Here is a 19,152-nt window from a genome sequence, read left to right as displayed (position 1 = left end):
CATAAAATCTCTTTTATATTTAATTTTTCCCTTGCTTGGTCTAGGTCTTTTTCCAAATGAATTGCTGATTGTCACTTGATAATAATCCCTCAGTGCCAGGAAGGTTCATTCCAGGAGTCATGTCCCATGCCAAGGGGGATGGCAGTGAATTTAATTGCTGAGTTTGGTTTAGAGAGAGGCCACATTTGAGAAACAAGGAGGTTTTCAAGAGGTAACTCTTAGGCAATAGATGTTATTAGGCTAAGTTTCAATTTTACAAGAATAAGTTTCATAAGTACAGGTATTAAAATTAAAGTCTGGCATATTGTTCTGTTTTCTTTTATTAGGCACTGCCTATATACTTTAGAGATTCTTGCCACTCTATTAGAGAGAATGGCAGGATTCCCAGGATGGGAATTTAATTTTTGTTGGTTACTGTCTTGGTCTCCACCCACTGAGATAATACTCTATGACCACATGGACACATTCACTTTCCATAGAAAATGCCCCAGGTGTGCCTTTTCCTACATATCCCCCACCACCAACACCCTGCATCAGTGATCCTCCCCTGCCATAGTTACCAAAAGAACACTCCCACAAATGTATTCTCAATCACAGTCCTTTAGCCTTTCCCCAACTCTACAGATAGCACATTCCACCCCTCCAAATCTACTCATACACTCCAACATCATTGACCCCATTCATATCACTACACCACCATCATCCCCTTCCACTGTCAAACCTCCCCCCATTCACTTTATCATAGACTCTGCCCAGATTGAGCACTGGCTTACCATTCTACTCTCTTTTTATACCCTGCTAACCTGTCTTCCAGATTTTATCTCTGTGAATCTGCTCAATATCTTTAGTTCAAATCAGTGAGATCATTCAATATTTGTCTTTTAGTTACTCACTTACTTCATTCAGCATAAGGTCTTCAAGGTTCATCCATGCTGTTGCATGTGTTAATACTTCATTCTTATGGACGAGTAATTATCTACTGTATATATATATATATCAAATTTTGCCCATCCATTCATCCATTAATGGGCACTTGGGTTGTGTCCAACTTTTGGCAATTGTGAATAATACTGCTGTGAACATTGGTGTACGTGTATCTGTTCACATCTCTGCTTTCAGTTCTTCTGGGTTTATTCTTAGTAGTGGGACTGCCAGATCATAAGGCAATTCTAAACTTAGGTCCCTCAGGAACTACCATCCATCCTCCACAGTGGCTGCACAATTCTAAATTCCCACCAGCAAAGGATGTGTTTCTATTCCTCCAGATCCTCTCCAAAACTTGCAGCTTTTTATTGTGTTTTTTTTTAAGAGCAGCCAATCTAATAGGTATAAAATGATAGCCCATTGTAGTTTTGATTTGCATTTCCCTAATAGCTAAGATTTTGAACATTTTTAATGTGCTTTTAGCCATTTGTATTTCCTTTTTCAAAAAATATCTATTCAGATATCTTGCCCATTTTTAAATAGGTTGTCCTTTTATTTTTGAGATATAAGATTTCTTTATATATTCTGAATATTAGGCTCTTATCATTAGGTGTCTTCCACATATTTTCTCCCATTGTGGGGGCTGCCTTTTTACTTTCTTGACAAACTCTTTTGAAGGACAAAAGTTTTTAATTTTGAGGAGGTCCCATTTTTCTATTTTTCCTTTAGATGCTCATGCTTGTATGTAAAGTTTTTGAAACAATTTCTTATTACCAGATTTCATAGATGCTTCTTTTCATTATCTTCTAGGAGCTTTATGATCTTGGCTCTTTTATTTAGGTCTTTGATCCATCTTGAGTTAATTTTTGTATAGTGAGTGAAATGGTGATCCTTTTTTCTTCTTTTGGATATGGATATCCAGCCTCAAAGCCCCATTTGTTGAAGAGACTACTCTATCCAGTTGAGTGGGCTTGGTGGCCTTGTCAAATATCAGTTGGCCAAACTTACTTGGGTCTATATTTGAACTCTCAGTTCAGTTTTATTACCCATTCCTTTTTTGATGTTTAATTTCAACAAGTTTAATAAGTTTCCTTGAAAATATTCATCTTAAATTTTAACCACCTGCTTTTTTAATGTCCATATTGATAGCTTTTTAATAACCTTAAACATAGAAACTTGACTATTGTTACTGTATTTCTCATAAATCTAATATTTAGAATTTTAGTGGGTCATTTTTCTTTTTTTAAAAAAATCTCCCAACTGTCAATCATAGTGCTTTACTTACTTGTATGCCTTGTAATTTTTTCTTTTTAATTGTCAGTCATGTTCAGTGGGAGCTTTATCTGTGGGACTTCTGTGAAGCCTGGTTTGAAGGCATGTTCCTCTGTAAAGAATAAGCATGTATTTGTGTCAGACAGTCAGAAATTACTTTATAGCAACCAGTGTTTCATCAATACTGGCTCTTTCTCTTAGTAGCTTTGCGATTTAGGGTAAATAAAATAATAATGAAGCTGAAAAGGTAGTTCTGATGACACCTACAGTCTGCCTGACCCCCCTGCCCCCCCCCCCCCTTATTTTCCCTTCTCTCTGTAATGCTGACCAGTGGAAGCTTTTCTTTCCTTTTTGTCATTGGCACATTTGCATCATATATATTAATAGTAATATAGGGATGTCAGAGTATTTACTATCTTCTGCTTTAGATCTTATCTGTTGGGAATAGTCTTTTAGAGATCATTTGCTTCTTCTAATGTGATCTCACCTTCTCCACTCTTGTTTCTTTTCAGGTCCACCAAAAATAGAAATGCCTTAGAAAGTCTTCTGATCAATGGAACCAAATCCTTGTCTTTTTATCAATTGACTGGAGGTATGATAACTTCTATAATGGAGAAGTAGAAAGAGAAGTTATTTTCTTTGATAAAGCCACAAGAGGCTTGAAGTTTCAAAAGTGAACTTTACTTAGAAAATAAAGTAAAAAAATAGAAAAGCAAAATAATGCTTTCATAAAGCCTAGATGGGATTTTTAAAAAGTATTTTAAAAGTATATTCCCTTCTCTGTCGCCCTTTGGATGCAAGGTAATAATTTTTGACAATGGGTCCTGACCAAGACGCAAGTGATTCTCCATGAAGGACAATGGCACCAACCAAAGTCTAACTTTTGTCCTTCATTTCTTTTTATTCCATCTGATCTGTTTGCACAAAATTAGTTCTACTCATTCTCTTCCCAAGTAGACCAAACCCCAATTTTGGATTTCACTATCATTTCTAGGCTCTGCCATTGTCTAAAAGAAACTGCTTTGCAAAGAAGAGGCCTGGACTTTTGTCTTAGTTCTACCACTGACTCTTGTGAACTTTTTCACAAAACGGGAATTTAGATTCATCATTTTTACATCAATCCTTCCCTTCTTTTAGAAGTGGGAGATACGTCTCACAGCATGTGATTATTCCATGAGGAATTATCAAATTTAGTGATGAGTATTCAAATTAAACATTTTGAGGTAAAGAAAATATACAACCATGGAAAATTCACAAATATCATGCGCCAACACTATTAAAAGTGACAGAAAAGCATAAACAATGAAACGCAACTGCCTCGTGCTGTATTGTTCCATAACTTTGAGGATTATATTCTACATAGCATTTATATAATAGTAGTAATATTGGCTACCATTTATTGAATGTCCAATGCTTGTTGATTTATGTCCAGGTCAGGAATAACAATTAAGGTTTTTTAGAAGAAGAGATCCATACCCCCAACCCCGCTTTGGAATATGGAAAATACTAAGGGAACTGTCCCGCATGTATGGACAGGCAATGAAGAAAATGGAGACAATGGACTCAATCCTAATTTCAGAAACACTATTGCCAAGGTATCTCATGAAAACGTTACTATATTTACCTATTTTGGGGAGAGATTGGAAATTAAAATAGAGCCAAGAGATATCTTTAAAATATATAGATGGAAATACTTGATCTGAGAGAAGCAATTTCCTTTCCATCAAGTCCATACATCTGCTAGAAACTCAGTAACATTTAACTTGGAAACACAGTCTATAAAGACTTAAATAAAGCCCACTTGAGGTAATTGCAATATGTGGTAGTAGAGACATTCTACATACCTTTTAATAAAGTGAGTAAATAAATGTTAGCATGATAACACCTTAATGTTCCCCATTATTCAAAAAGTGATTTCTGGATTTTTCTATTTTAAAAATTATGTAATGCTTTGTATTGAAGAAAATTAGAAATTAAAATAATTTTAAGTGTTATTATATAGAGCTTATGATTACCATTATGCTATAATGAAATACTGAAAAAATATACATTTATGTGTGTATGTGTGTATCTTTATTATAGGTGATTTTCTTTTTCTATTTCTAGAAATAGAAAGGTCTACACTGATCATATATAGTGGTTATAATGAAACAAAAATTTATTTTACATGAAAAAGCAAGAAATGAAATAGGAGAAAAAGAAAAATAACGGTATGCATTGGTTTTTATGTATTTATTTTTGCTTCATCTTCAGCTTTATAAGATAAAGGAAGCTGAGGAAAATAACTTTCAGGAAGGAGAAAGCTGCTCAGTGATTAAGCAGACTTATGGAATTAAGTGTGGGTATTCTACTCTGGTCTAGAAGGAAGCCATACCTTATATTCCTAAAGTACTTATTTCATCAATACTGGGATGAAGGAATTAGAAAAACTTCCACCGTGTGCTACATTATTCAATAAATTATATTAATCTAAACTTCTAAGTAATTGCAAATCTGAGATCTAAAAGGAGTAATCAATAAGTAATACAGTCTCTTTATTTTGTCATAAATATGGAAGCCAAGCTTAATCATCAAGAAAGATTTCATGGAAGGTCTTAATGAGATTTGAAGAAAAGTTTTGGATTAAAGGAAGGTAAGAAGGAGAGTTCCAGGGTTAAGAAAACAGCTGGAGCGACTGGAGGCAGGGTGCTTCAGCCCGTATTTGTGGAGTAACAACTTATGTGACTTTAACCAAAATGTTGACTTTAGAAATTAATTGCTCACCCTTCCCAGTAATATATGACCAATTCTCAGAGCTTAGGAAAGGAAATGGCATATTCTGTGAATTTTCTCATTCAACATTCACTCCCACATGGGTGAAGAGCATGCATGGCAGTCAGGTTATACATGTGATTTAGAGTCCACCCTCAGATGCACTGTGTGATATGTGGAAAGAAGGAGTGGAAGACCATGAGATGGTGCCCTCACTCCTGTAGCTTTTACCTTTTCTGCTGAGATGCACAGTCTGCCAAGAATTTCAATTTCTGTGGCAGCTATAAGTGATTTCTTGTGCTTGCCACAATGAGAATTACCAATATGGAAAGGAGGAAGCAGATAATTAGTTTATAGCATAATTGTTAAAATAGAGTAGATGTGTGGGCTTTGCCAAGGATCTATTAAGCTGTATGTTAGGTACTTTGGCACATATCTCTTTTACACATAATGACGTTAATCTAATTGATTACTATATCTTGGTTTATAACAGCTTAATAATTAAATTTATTGGGATAATACATCTGGGAATGATACTTCTTTCTCATCTTTAAACTGTGGATAAAAAGCAAATACATTTTCTTCCTTCTTTAATTTTTTTCTATTGATTTTAGTCCAAATTTGCCTTCATCATTTTTAAACTGTGGATAAAATAATACCAATGTCATAGAGTTTTTGTGAGGCTTAAGGAACTTAATTTTGTCTGGAAATCTAAAACCCACTCAGGCTCAACGATGCACTAGAAAGACACACAACACCATATAAACTGTTATGCTCATGAGTTACAGTTTCCTACAGGAAAAAAAAATGCAGATAAAAACCAGGAAAGGGGAAAGGTATATGGGGAGAAGTCCAAGAGAAAACCAGGCACAAGGGTTCAGGTGTCCCTTCCCAGCATATGCTTAATTCTCCTAGCAATTATGTGTGACAACACGTGCAAAGTTTGCCAACCCGGAAAGCTCACCAAAGACTTGCTGTCCATAATTTTTATTGGAGGCCAATCATGTAGGCATGCAGTGCTCATGTGGTCACTGGACTGACCTCAGCTGCTGAAACTCTAGGTTCCAGCCCAGCGAAAACTGGAGCTCAACATAATTACAATGTTGGATAAATCTATCTGATCAAACTGGTACAGTGTGACCTAAGGCATCAAGCATACAAAAACAGTCTTAACAGACAAATGGGCTTAGATATTATTTCATAGGAGCCTGCCAAGGGCCTATCCTGAAGACAGGAATGTGCAGGTTTCCAACAATCCAGTTCTATTGTCCTTGAATGTTAAGTGCTTATATTCAAATGAGGAGAAAAAGGGATTTATTTTAAATGTTTAAAAGTCCATCTTTCTTGTTAATTGATTCTTTAAACATAACTGGTGTGGTGCTCCTATGAAGGGGAGGAGACCCAGGAAAAAGAAAAACACAACTCTGGATCCATTCTCTCTAAATGTTTATGAAGATATAATTTATTAAAATTTCAAAACATTAAAAAGGGAATAAGTCACATTTTGGAAGAAGTGCGAATTTTGTAGTTAGAATGGGCTACTATATCATTTTAACAATGCAAGAAAAATATTAACTACTTTACAAGATATTTGTGAGGGCTGATTAAATTAGCATACACAGAGTATGATAAGGTTTGTTTACTGTTTTCCTTTCCCAATTATGACAAATGAAAGTCCAGGCATTTGTACCATCTTACTGAACTTTAAGGGTGGTTTGAAATACTGTTGGGATGTTTCACGATCCTCAGTAATTTAACACAAAATGACAAGATGAGTAAGTTTGAATTAGACATTGGTTTTGAAGGGATTTAGTGATAACTCTAGAATCTATTAATGGCAATCTGTGAACCTTTTGAAAATGGTAAGGCAACTAGAAAACCTTACTGCTCAAGAACATGAGAATTTATAAATAATAGAAAATTGATAAACCATTTTAAATAAAGATTTAATTTAAAAAAATTTCTTACACCAATGTTAAGATAGTATACTTTCCTTCCAGAGTGGGAAACTGGAGTCTCTGATATTTGTATTTTATATTTCCAGAATTTTATTTTTTCCCTAAGTTAAAGTTAATGATGCATGTCAAATGACAGTTCAAGAGCATTGGACAATACCAGTGATTTATGATGACATTCTGTCTAGGTCTCTTGTATGGATTTGATTCTTTCTTTCATGCTGTTTTGAGATAAGTGAAAATGATTTCCATTATGAATCCATAGTAATGGGGTAGCAAGTTCAGAAACTTGTTAAGATAGAAGACATTCCTCAAGAAAAATGGGTAGCAAAAATTTCTCATTTATCAGATAGGCACTGTTTTCTCAGCATATAACCTCGATTACACATATTTTCAGCTGTGTTGACATAAAAAAAATTCCCTAGGGGGCTTATTGGGAGTAAAAAGAGAAATGTGATTAGTCCAGATCTACTGAGAGCCTACAATGTTGAAATTATTCTTGAAGCAAGGAAGGCCAAATAATGGGAAAAATTAATTAGGGAGTCATCCATCAGAAAGCATTAACCAGAATATGTATTCTCACCACGTACTTCTTCAGGCCAATAAAGACTGTAACTTTTATTTATTGATTTATTTGCTCATTTGTTCATTGTTATTGAGTACCTATCATTCATTCATTCATCTGTTTACTTTAAAAATATTTATAGAATATTCAGTATGTGACAGGCACTGTTCTAGGCTTTGACTCTAGCAACTAGAACACATTAAAGATGTGCCTTCAAACAATACACACTGTACTGATGGAAAGAGCAAAAACAATTCAGCAAATAAATTCATTACAGATGATGTTACATATTACTAATAAAAAAGCAGTAATTGAAGCAATGCAGCAGTAGATCTCATACAGGCAATAGAAATTTATCTTTAAACTAATTTTTGGTAACCCTAAGAAAAAGCAGAAAGTTTATCACTTTCTTGAAAAATGTATCCTTGTTGTATTAGCTTCCTATTTTTACTGTAACTAATTACCACAAACTTGGTGGTTTAAAACAACAGAAAGTTATTTATTATTTTATGTTCTTGAGGTCAAAAGTCTGAAATCAAGGTGGACTAAAATCGAGGTGAGTGAGGGGTCAACCACCACACCAGGGAGCCAAGAGTGCCTACAACTGAAAGCAAGAGAATTGCATCCAGCATCCATGTGGAATCTAAGCCCCCTCTTGATACAGATGTGGAGTGGACACAACCATTCTAAGGTCCACAGGATGGAGGAATGGAGTATGGATTAGAGTGGACTTACTGATAATTTATTCATGATCTATTGTGATTAGTAATCGAAGAAAATGTGGCATTGGTGTGGAGAAAGTGGCCATGGTGGCTGCTGGGGGTAGGGAGTGGGAGGAAGAGATGTGATGTGGGGGTGTTTTCGGGACTTGGAGTTGTCCTGGGTGGTGTTGCTGAGACAGTTACCAGACATTGTATGTCCTCCCATGGCCCACTGGGTGGACTGTGGGAGAAAGTGGGCTATGATGTGAACCATTGACCATCAGAGATGTATTCACCAAATGCAATGAATGTCTCGTGATGATTGAGGAGGTTGTTGTTATGAGGGGAGGAGAGGGGTGAAGGAGGTGGGAGGTATATGGGGACCTCATATTTTTTTTTAATGTAACATTAAAAAAATAAATAAAGACAAAAAAATTTTAGAAAGTCAAAAAAGTAAAAATAAAATCGAGGTGTTGGGAAGGCTGTGTTCCTTCTAGAAGTTCTGTTTTGTTGCCTTTTCCAACATCTAGAGGTTGTATACATTCCCTGGCTCTCTGCCCTCTTTCATCGTCAAAGCCAGAAAGGGCTGGTAGAGTCTTTTCCATGCTTGGTCACTCTGAAAGTAACTCTTCTACCTCCTTCTTCCATCTTTTAAGGACCGTTGTGATTTCATTGGCCCCACCAGATAATCTCCCTAATATAATATGCATTATACATAATATAACATGTTCATAGGTTCCGGGAATTAGGATGTAGATTTCTCTTGGGGCAGGGAGAGCATTATTATGACTACCATAATGAGTTACATTTACTTAAATCCAGATTCTGTCTATATATCATTCAAAAGAAACAAATGCTTGAATTGTTATTTCCTTGTATATTTTACTTTGTTAAATTCAGTTTTGTTAAAACTAAACTTACCATCTCTTGATTTTGTGAGTATTTTTAATAGATAAATATAAATGTCTTTCCCAATATTACAAATCCAAATGGGTACATAGACAATTTCACATTCCATGGGTATTTGCTATATGTTGCCCTAATTTAGAGAGTAAACAAAGTTCAGAATAGAGCTTTCAGACTATTGCTTATTACACACAAGAAATGCATTTTTCAGAGCATTATTATATATGACTCAGATAACAGGTAAATTCATTTAGAAATATAATAGCAAGAGCATCTAAAGTTGGGATATGTCAGAGTAAGTTAAGTGAAAAGACAGAAAATAAAAGTAGATTCCATTACTATTATATACTCTAGGCAATACCACTAAAGAGGCAGGGGAGTGAGGGCAAGTGAAATGTTAATAATGCTCTTTTTATACCTAAGTTCAGACATGGATATATATGACATTTTATCATCCTCCACTGATTTACCTATTAACCATGATGATGAATTGCATTCAACTTTAAAAATATAATAATGTTTGCCTTCATCTTACTTCCAGTTGAAATATAAGATTTGTATAATGTTGTTGTTCATCTGCTCTATTGTGGGGAGGACCCATGTATTTCTCTTTATGTCAAGCAAATAGTAAAGCCAAGATCTATCTGGGAAATTCTCAGTGGTCATGGAAAGGCACAAAAGGAGCAATAAGCTTATAAAAATATGATGTGAGACTATCAAGGGCACAAAATTTTTATTGAGACCAAGGTCTCACTGGTCTCACTTTCCAATATTTTCTGAAAATCCCCAAGCTGTTTATTACAGGTTATAAATTAGGGATGGTGATGGAGATACGAAGGAATTGTCTGATTCATGCAGGATGTCAAGGGGCTAGATATTTCAGAGCTTAACTGTAGCCTGACTTTCTCTAGGTTCTTGGCTAAGTTATAAGAAATGAATTTTGAGACGAAGCCAGGTTAGTTAGGTCAGTAATTTATTAAGGAATGGTGAGAAGAGAAATGGGAGAAAATAACAGATTCATGGGTCCCAGGTAGAGAGGAAAGGGGCTGAAAAGTGATGAAGTGGGCCAATTTACAGACTACAGTTCCCCATTTTAGAACTTGGGTGTTGTTGCAGAAAGAAGGCCAGAATAGGGGGTAGAAGGCAAGAACAAGGGTCAAAATGCAAGAGAGGGGCAGTCGGCCTTTGTATTTGCAACCATTACTTATTCTACCACTTAGCTAATGACAGGGGAGGAGTCCCAGGTGTTTACTGTTTTGATTGATTACCTCACCCATCAATCTCCAGTGAGGAGCCAATGATAGGGCCCCTTATCCGGGGCTTCTCCTGGCTTCTGGAGAAAATCTTATTCTGAATGGGGGAATATCATAGGGGTCTTCCAGCAGCCATCTTGGGGGTACCAATAGCCACATATTAATGGTGGCGGTTTTTCTTCTGGTTTCCAGATCCATCTATTGATTCTTTGATATTGCTAATGAATTTAAAAAACAGGTATTGGGTTATGTTTGTAACTTGTGTGTCTGAGGTTTCACTTTTACTTGATTAAAATATGATTAGGGCTTTGGTGGGGCCATATCAGTAGGATGTTGAGTCCCCACACCTTGATGGGCAGGGACTCACTGGTAAAAGACATGGCAAAGGACAGAGTTGGGAATTTTGAGCTGGAGCCCAGGAAGTGAACACACAGGAGAAGAACACAGAGGAATGGAGATGGCTTCTTAGACACAGCAGAAGCCCCCAGGAAAGAGACAGAGCTGTTTTCCTGGTAGTCTATAGGTGGCCTTGTGGAGAGAGCACCGCAACTGAACCTGGAGAGAAATGGAGCCTCAGGAAGAGAGGAACCCAAGAAGCCTGTACTCTTGGCAGGCATCAGCAGCCGTCTTCCCCCTACACGTGGAATAGACTTTGGTGAGCGAAGTAACTTATGCTTTATGGCCTGGTAAATGTAAGCTTTTACCCAAAATAAATACCCATTTAAAAAGCCAACTGATTTCTTGTATTTGCATCAGCACCCCTTTGGTTGACTAATACAATTCCCTAAATAGCCTGCTTCATAACCCTGGAGATAAAATGGGAGTAGTTATCATGCAAATTTGACTTGTCTTTATATTCCTTTTCCCTGAAAGAAAACGTTCAGAAAATTCAACTTATTCCAATTGGAGTCAACCTCAAAATGTGTCTTATTTCTTTTAATGAGAGAAGATGGGAGCTGAAGCCATAAGAGAATTATGAAATATTGTGAAGGTCAAAATGTAATGTTATGAAATAAGAATTCCTGTAGCCTAGTTCCCCTAATGTGACAAGTGTCATGGCGTCTATTCATTCTCAGAAGAAACTGAGACTAGTGTTGCTTGAGAATTCCAGCTTGCCTTGGATGTCAATTATTATAATTATCATAATCATTACTATGGAGATTGCTACAGATAACTAGGATCCATTTCCCTTGTGTCTGTAACCTTTAAGGTAAAGAAGAACACAATTTTAGACAAATACTGGCAGAATCTTTCATAGATTTTCATTCTCACATTATGTATCCCAAGCCATTGAAAACAGGCAAAATTCTGGTTTCTGTTTAACTCAAATTCATTTGCAATAGTTTGTGTTTTCTAAAATTACAATTATGCCTTAAGTCCTCTCCCACCTATTTGATCTCTCTAAATACTACCCCATAATTACCCTTATTCTTGGGATGGTAGCAGGGAAACAGTGATAGTGTAGAAAAAATTTATAAGGAAAGTCTACTTTTTATTGAAATACATGCTCTCTGTTCTGAAACACTTGCCATTTACTTTAATATTCCAGACAGACAGACCAAACTTCTTGAATGTTTTAATCCAAACAGCAAATATCTCTGATTTTAGATTTTATATTGGCAAAAAGGAAAAAAAAAAAGTCACTTTTCATCTACTCTTGTTTATCCAGGATACTTAAGTGGTTGTTACTGTTTTTTTTTTTAAGGTATTTTTCTAGTTCAACTACCAGAGAAAGAAAAGAATACAGAGAAGTCATCGGGGGAAGCTTTAGCATTTCCTGAAGTCATTTGCAATGCTATTTTAATAATATATGTAAAGAGCCACTGAGACTAGAATGTCCTGGGGAACTTTTACAAGTAACTTCAGGAACACACCAAGGCAAAAGAGAAAATCTGACTAGGTTTGATATGGTTTATATGTGGAGACTGTGTGCTTCTTCATGAATAACCTGGGCTGTGTGTGTAAACTTGCTAAAATTTAAGATTCCAGCATAAGCCATGTGTGCATGCAGACAATAAGAACTGAAGCACCACCTTTCATAATCATGCCAAATCACTCTAGTCTGCCTAGTTCCCAGAAAGCCAATTAAGTAATATAGGCTCTGTAGGCTTTGGATATTCTGGGCAGAGGCAGACTAAATATGTTAATTCAAGTTTACCTGGAATGTAGGGCATATGTGTTAATTCAAGCTTATCTGGTACTCAAAAAAAACCCATTTGACTCCCCACTCATACATCCTCTGTATAAAAAGGACCCAAAATTTTTATTTGGGGCTTGATATTTTTGGACAAGAGTCCACTGTGCCTGGCCAGTCATCAATAAATTTTCCTTCTCAAAATTATTCCTGAGTCCTGGTCTTCCATACACGATCATTGAATCTCTCTGCTTCAATAACAGGTTCAGAAGAAGAGGGTTCTAGCAAAGTGACTCATTATGTAAGGCATAAACTGTAATTTATCTGTGCCTTGGATTCCTTATGTTCAAAAGTAGTGGCTTAAAGAATCAGAGGTGACCTGGGAGGGGAGGTGGAGCACTATATTGATCTATTTTACAAATTAAGCTTCCACTTGAAAGTGCCACTTCTAAAACCAAGCTTGAAAGCTAGATTATATCTGATGTTCCTGAGAATTCTTTGGACCTATGAAAAATGATATTACCCATTAGTTTCATTCTCTGATTCATGATTCAAACAGATACTTTTTGCAAACATACTCTGTTCCTATTAATTTTTGGCAATCAAAGAATAAACAATAATTCTCTTTCATCTGCCTGCTGTATTGATTTAATTAGGTTCTTTTATTCTCCTAGTCTCAGACATTTCTTAAATTGAAATATTCCCAATAACTGATGGTAGACAAATTTTGAATTTGAAAGGAGAGTGAAGCTTATATTTAGGCGGATTAAATGGTGATCTATGTGAAATGATTTAGGCAGCACAAAGAAGTATTCTGAAATATCCAATTCACTGGTTTTACCCTGATGCCTAAAATTTCATTATTATTAAAGTATGGCCTTTTACTGTAAAAATAGAAATGCTAAAGGGAGGTGTTAAAATTTTTAAAAAATTGAGCAAAATTTGGTTAGATCTCAGTTTTATTGAAATCATTTCATGAATTGGGGAGATTGAAATTGCCATGAGGTGGAGAGGAATTTTGCAGAACAAAGAGAGCAGTGGAAACAAGGGAGCACAGTGGAAGAAAATTTCCATTGGTTAATGCAGACTACGTTTCCAAATGTGGTTTTTGCAAATGGTTTCTTAACAATGAGGAATTCAGCTGTCCTAAGAATAGAGAGTAGGAGATTACTGATTGGTTGATTGAAATTCTGTGTTCTGGGGGAGCCCAGCATTTACAAAGAATAGAGACCTACTTAGAAGTTAGTTTTGCAGGCATAGGATTCCTTGGATTGGGTCTACTAGCTTTTATATTAAAAGAATATTAAATAAAGTCATTAATATCCAGTATTTAATATTTAACAAGGAATTTTTGTATACCTATCACGGATTAAGCAAGGTTTACTTTTTAAGGTGACAACAGAATATATCTGAAAGAAAGTAATTGAAGAAGGGATGGGTAGGGATATATTTATCTATTAATTCACTTGCTTCAATATTTATTAGGAATATTTCATATACAAGGTACCAGGCATTGTGATCTCTGTGGGGGTTTTCTTTTCTCCTTATAGGTTCTGAATAAATTGTTAAATAAGAAAAAAACTAAGGTAAGTGAGAGCTGAAAATCTCACCATTTTTGTTATTAAGGGTCAAGTTAGAGGAGATAGCTTTGTGTTAAAATTAATACACCTGTTATTTCAACACCCATATTGGGCAGACTTACCCATCATATCATGGTAGCACTGGCCTGGGACAGGCCCTTTTATGTGCAAAGTTTGAGCAGGTAGGTCTAAAGATATGGAGTAAAGAAGAATTCCTTATACTCGTGGATAGCAGCTCATTTCCATAACTGAACAAAGAAAAGGGGGGAGTGATGGATTTGAGCACATCCAGTTTATTCTTCCCAAATTTACTTTTCTACTTCCCCTCAGTGGCAAGGAAAGGAAGAAAGAAAGTCCAGAGGTCCTTAGCTTAGAAGAAGACATCAGAGTTATTATCCCCAACATTTTGTACTGGATATAGAAAGGTGAAAAAGACAATGCACCTTCCTTCCAAGGGCCCACAGAAAGTTGAGAAAACAGAATCTTCTCTTAACAAAGAGGTAAAGTAGAAGGAAACTCAACTTTAAAAATTCACATTCCTCACTTGTACAATAGACTGATAATACTGAGGCAAGCTAGTTTAGAGAATGGGGAGATAAGCCTAAACCTGGCAGAAAAACATGGCCATTAAACACATGGCCATGGAACCCTACCTGGAAACCCCCTGAGGGAAAGACCACATCAGAAGATTGCTGGAAGAACCCCTGAGAATCCTCTATTTGGAAGGAGACCTCATCCAGGATCAAGGAAAAGCTCTCAAGGAGCCTTATAATAGGGCCCCTCTGGGGAACTGATGGGGGCAGTAATCAATCAACACTGCAAACAGCTGGGACACCTCTTCTGAACATTAGCAAGGGGAAAAATAAGTAATGGCTTAAAATAACCACAGAGCAAAATTCTTTCTCTGCCTGGAGCAGACCACAACTATACCTGGGGACCCGAAATCTGTAATTTTCTCCCATTTCTATTCTTTTCTCCCATTTCCTTAAAAAAATACTTGCCTAACTAAACTGGCATGTTCTTACATTAGTTTATGTAACATAGTCCAGAATCTAGAGCAATCTGGCTACAACAGTAACCTCACATATTTGTTTGGATTTAATGAGGCATTGTGTGTAAAAGTACATAGCATATTATCTAGCTCAAGAAAGACTTCAATGAGTATTTGTCTCCCAACCCTTCTCTGTACCTTCATTCTGCCTCTGCTCATAAAGAATGAAAAATCTTCTAATTTTTTGAGATATTTAGATCTCTGAAAGTTATATAGTAATGGATCATAGTTATATGCATTTTATGTAGAGACTTCAAGCCAAAAGGTAGGCATTACCTACTCAGTAATTATAGAAAGGAAAAGAAAAAGAAAAAGAAAAAAGAATTGTTTAGCTTTTACTTGTCCATGATTATAAAACATATTGTAAGGTATACTGAGGAAAAAAAGAAAGAAAAAAGGGGTTTGTAAAGTGAAAAACTTCTGTTTCTGGCAGTGCACCAAACTTAACTTCCCTTTGGAAACTCTAGAAGCAGATTCTATGAATAATTGAAATTGCTGACTAAGTGGTTTTACTTGTAACTGTAGTTGTTTTTTAGCTTATGTCTTTAACTTGGTTTTGTAGTATTATTTTATATTAACTGAATGATTTACAACTCTGTTGTAACCAGATGCAGGCCCTTCCATTACAGCCACTTTGCTTAACTTATTCCCATTACTTTTACTTGTAATCTTATGTTAACTGAGCAATTTACAACTCTATTGTAACGTGAAACCAAGTGCTTATCCTTTAATAAAACCCTCTTTTGCATACAATTTATGCTTACCAGATAGCTTTTGTCAGTTTTCAAGGACTTCTCAGGCTTATACTTACATACCCCCTATTGACCACAACCAAACCATAACCAATCACTATCTGCCAAATTTACTATTTCCGCCTCCATTTGTTTAATCCTGTAAAAACCCTAAACTCTTTAGACTCAAAGAGACAGATTTGGAAATCTCCTTGCTCAGCCAGCCTTACAATAAAACTATTTTTTTCTCAAAATCTTGGTGTCTCAGTATTACTTCTGTGCTTATTGGGTAATGATCCCTTGCTTGATAACAGAATCTGTCAATCTAGAATTTTGAGACCAGATAAAATTTCTTTCAAGAATGAACAAGAATGGGGAAGCCAAGATGGCGGCAGAGTATGGCACTCCTGGGGTCCTCTCGTGCTACAGGGCAGTTAGTAATCACCCAGAGATATCTAAAGCATCTGTTTGGGCTCCCAGGAGACCATAAAAGTACCTTGCAACATCCTGGAAAGTATGCAATAAGGTGACTGTCTGTCTGCAGAGAGGATTCATGTGTAGAGCCCTCCGTGCTGCAGAGGTCACAAGTCTCCTTGGGACATTCTCCATGGCTGGAGTTGGAAGCTCCATTTCCCAAAAAATGGGGGAGGAAGACACAGTGTGGCGCTGACTTCAGTTACTGATTAGTAAATTTGGCAGGGTAAAGTATAGTCTTAGGAACAGCTAAGCTTTGAGCCTGTTCAGGTCAGAAGGATGCTAGTAGCCACAATTTTGACTCCTTCTCTGGCACAAGCGGAAGTGGAGCTGATTGACAATCACAGTGCTGGTAGGGACAGGCTTCTTTCCACTCAGATCAGATTGCAGCTCTAGCCTAAACCCCAGCCCCACATCTGGCAGGGAGGAAGCTGCGGGAGACCTGCACTACCTCTCTGGGAAACTGCAAGCCATGCCGCAGAGGCTGGTGCCCATCCTACTGTAACAGATCAAGCCACCTCAGAACCTATTTCATGGCTGGAGTTAGAAGTTCCATTCACAAAAAATGGTGGAGGAAGATACAGTTGTCCATCAATTTCAGCTACTGATAAGTGGACTTGGCTGGCTAAAGTATAAGCCTTGAAACAGCTAGGGTTTGAGTCAGTCCAAGGTGGACAATGGCAAGTACTTTTGGCCCACAGGGACTGCCTGTGGATGCAACTATACTTCATAATAGGACTGGAGGGGGCTGATGTTTCTTCAACTTCTCTTGGCAATGACAGATATTCTCAGCCTAAAGAGACTAAACTGTTGGGTGCCTGTAGAACCACCCCACCACCCAATAGGATAGGAGAGGGTTGGTGTTTTCTCAGCCTCTCCAGGCAACTGTGGGTACTTTCAGCCTACAGGGACTCAACTGTTAGGCTTTGGTGGTTCTATTCCCATCCCCTAAGGGGCAGAAGGGATAGTACTCACTCAGCTTCTCAGGGCAACTGCAGGTGTTCTGGGCCCACATGGACTAGATTGTTGGGCACCCCAGAGGGTCCATTCCCACTCCTGACAGGGAGGGAGTCTGGTGCTACATCAGTTTATTTGGACAACTGTGGTCATTTTGGATCCACACAACATAGATTGCTGCCCAAAGCTATAGCTCCATTCCCACCCAAGGTAGGGGAGGAAAGGATGTGAAACTTCATCACTCGCTCTGGGAAACTACAGTCATGTCCTGACCAACTTGGATTATTATACACGGCTGCAACTCTGTCCCTACTCCTGGCAGAGGAGAAAGGTGGAAGAAGCTTCATCAATTCATGGGGCAATATGAGCAGCTTCAGCCTCCATAGCTTACAGCACCAACTACATCCTAGACTCCTACTATACAATGAGCAAGGGAGAAAAGACAAGAAAGCTCTAAACTGAATGGAGAAACTGTACCCAGAATAAATACATTTAGCATGCCAAATGCAAAAACACCAACAAAAAATTATAGCCCATACCAAGAGAAAGGAAGATATGGTCCAATTAAAGAAACAAGATAAACCTGCAGATGACACAAAGGAGTTGAGACAACTAATCCTGATATCCAAGCAAGATTCCTTAGTAAATTCAAGGAGATGGTTAAGGAGATTAAGGATATTAAGAAGACACTTGGGGAGCACAAAAAAGAATTTGAAAGCATAAATAGAAAAATAGCAGATCTTAAGGGAGTGAATGTTGCAATAAATGAAATAAAAAATACACTGAAAGTATATAACAGCAGATTTGAGGAAGCAAAAGAAAGGACCATTAGCTCAAAAACATGACCTCCAAAAGTGAACAAACAAAAGAACAGATGAAGAAAAGAATGGAACAAATTCAACAGGGTCTCAGGGAACTAAATGACAGCAAGAGATGGGCAAACATATGTGTTATGGATTTCCCAGAAGTAGAAGAGAAGGGGGAAGGAGCAAAATGAATGTTTGAAGAAATAGTGGTAGAAAAATCCTAACCCTAATGAAGGACATTGACATATGTGTCTGAGAAGAACAACCTACTCACATCCAAATAAATCCAAGTAGACAAATTCTGAGACACACGCTAAGCAGAAGGTTGAATGCCAAAGACAAAGAGAGAATTCTAAGAGCAGCAAAAGAAAAGCAATGCCTAACATATAAGGGATACCTGATAGGATTAAGCACTGATTTCTCATCAGAAACCACAGAGGCAAGAAGGAGGCAATGGTATGATATATTTAAGATACTGCAAGAGAAAAATTGCCAGTCAAGAATTTTATATCTGGCAAGATTATCATTCAAAAAATGAAGGTGAGATTAGAATATTCACATATAAACAGAAACAATGAGTTTATAACAAAAAGTCAAGCTTGGTAGGAAATACTAAAGGGAGTATTTCAGTCTGAAAAGAAAAGACAGGAGAGAAAGGCTTAAAAGAGAGTCTAGAAATGATGAGTGTATCAGTAACAGTTACTAAAAGAATCAAAATTGTGGTGAAAATAAAATGACAGATAATACCCAAAGATCAAAATGGATAAAATAACTGCCTTTACAGGAATAACTTTGAGTGTTAATGGATTAAACTCTGCAATTAAAAGACACAGACAGCAGAATGGATAAGAAAATATGAGCCATCGATATGCTGTCTGCAAGAGACTCACCTTAGACAGAAGAATACCAATAGATTGAAAACAAAAGTCTGGGAAAAGATACTCCATGCATTAAAAAAAAAAAAAAGCTGGGGTAGCTACACTTATATCAGATGATATAGACTTCAAAGGCAAAACTGTTATCAGAGACAAGGAAGGACATTACATATTAGTAAAAGGGATGATACATAAGGAATAAATAGCAATCATAAAT

This window comes from Dasypus novemcinctus, chromosome 2, assembly GCF_030445035.2.
Source record: "Dasypus novemcinctus isolate mDasNov1 chromosome 2, mDasNov1.1.hap2, whole genome shotgun sequence".
NCBI classification, from domain to species: Eukaryota; Metazoa; Chordata; class Mammalia; order Cingulata; family Dasypodidae; genus Dasypus; species Dasypus novemcinctus.
Note: the sequence above shows the minus strand (reverse complement) of the source record.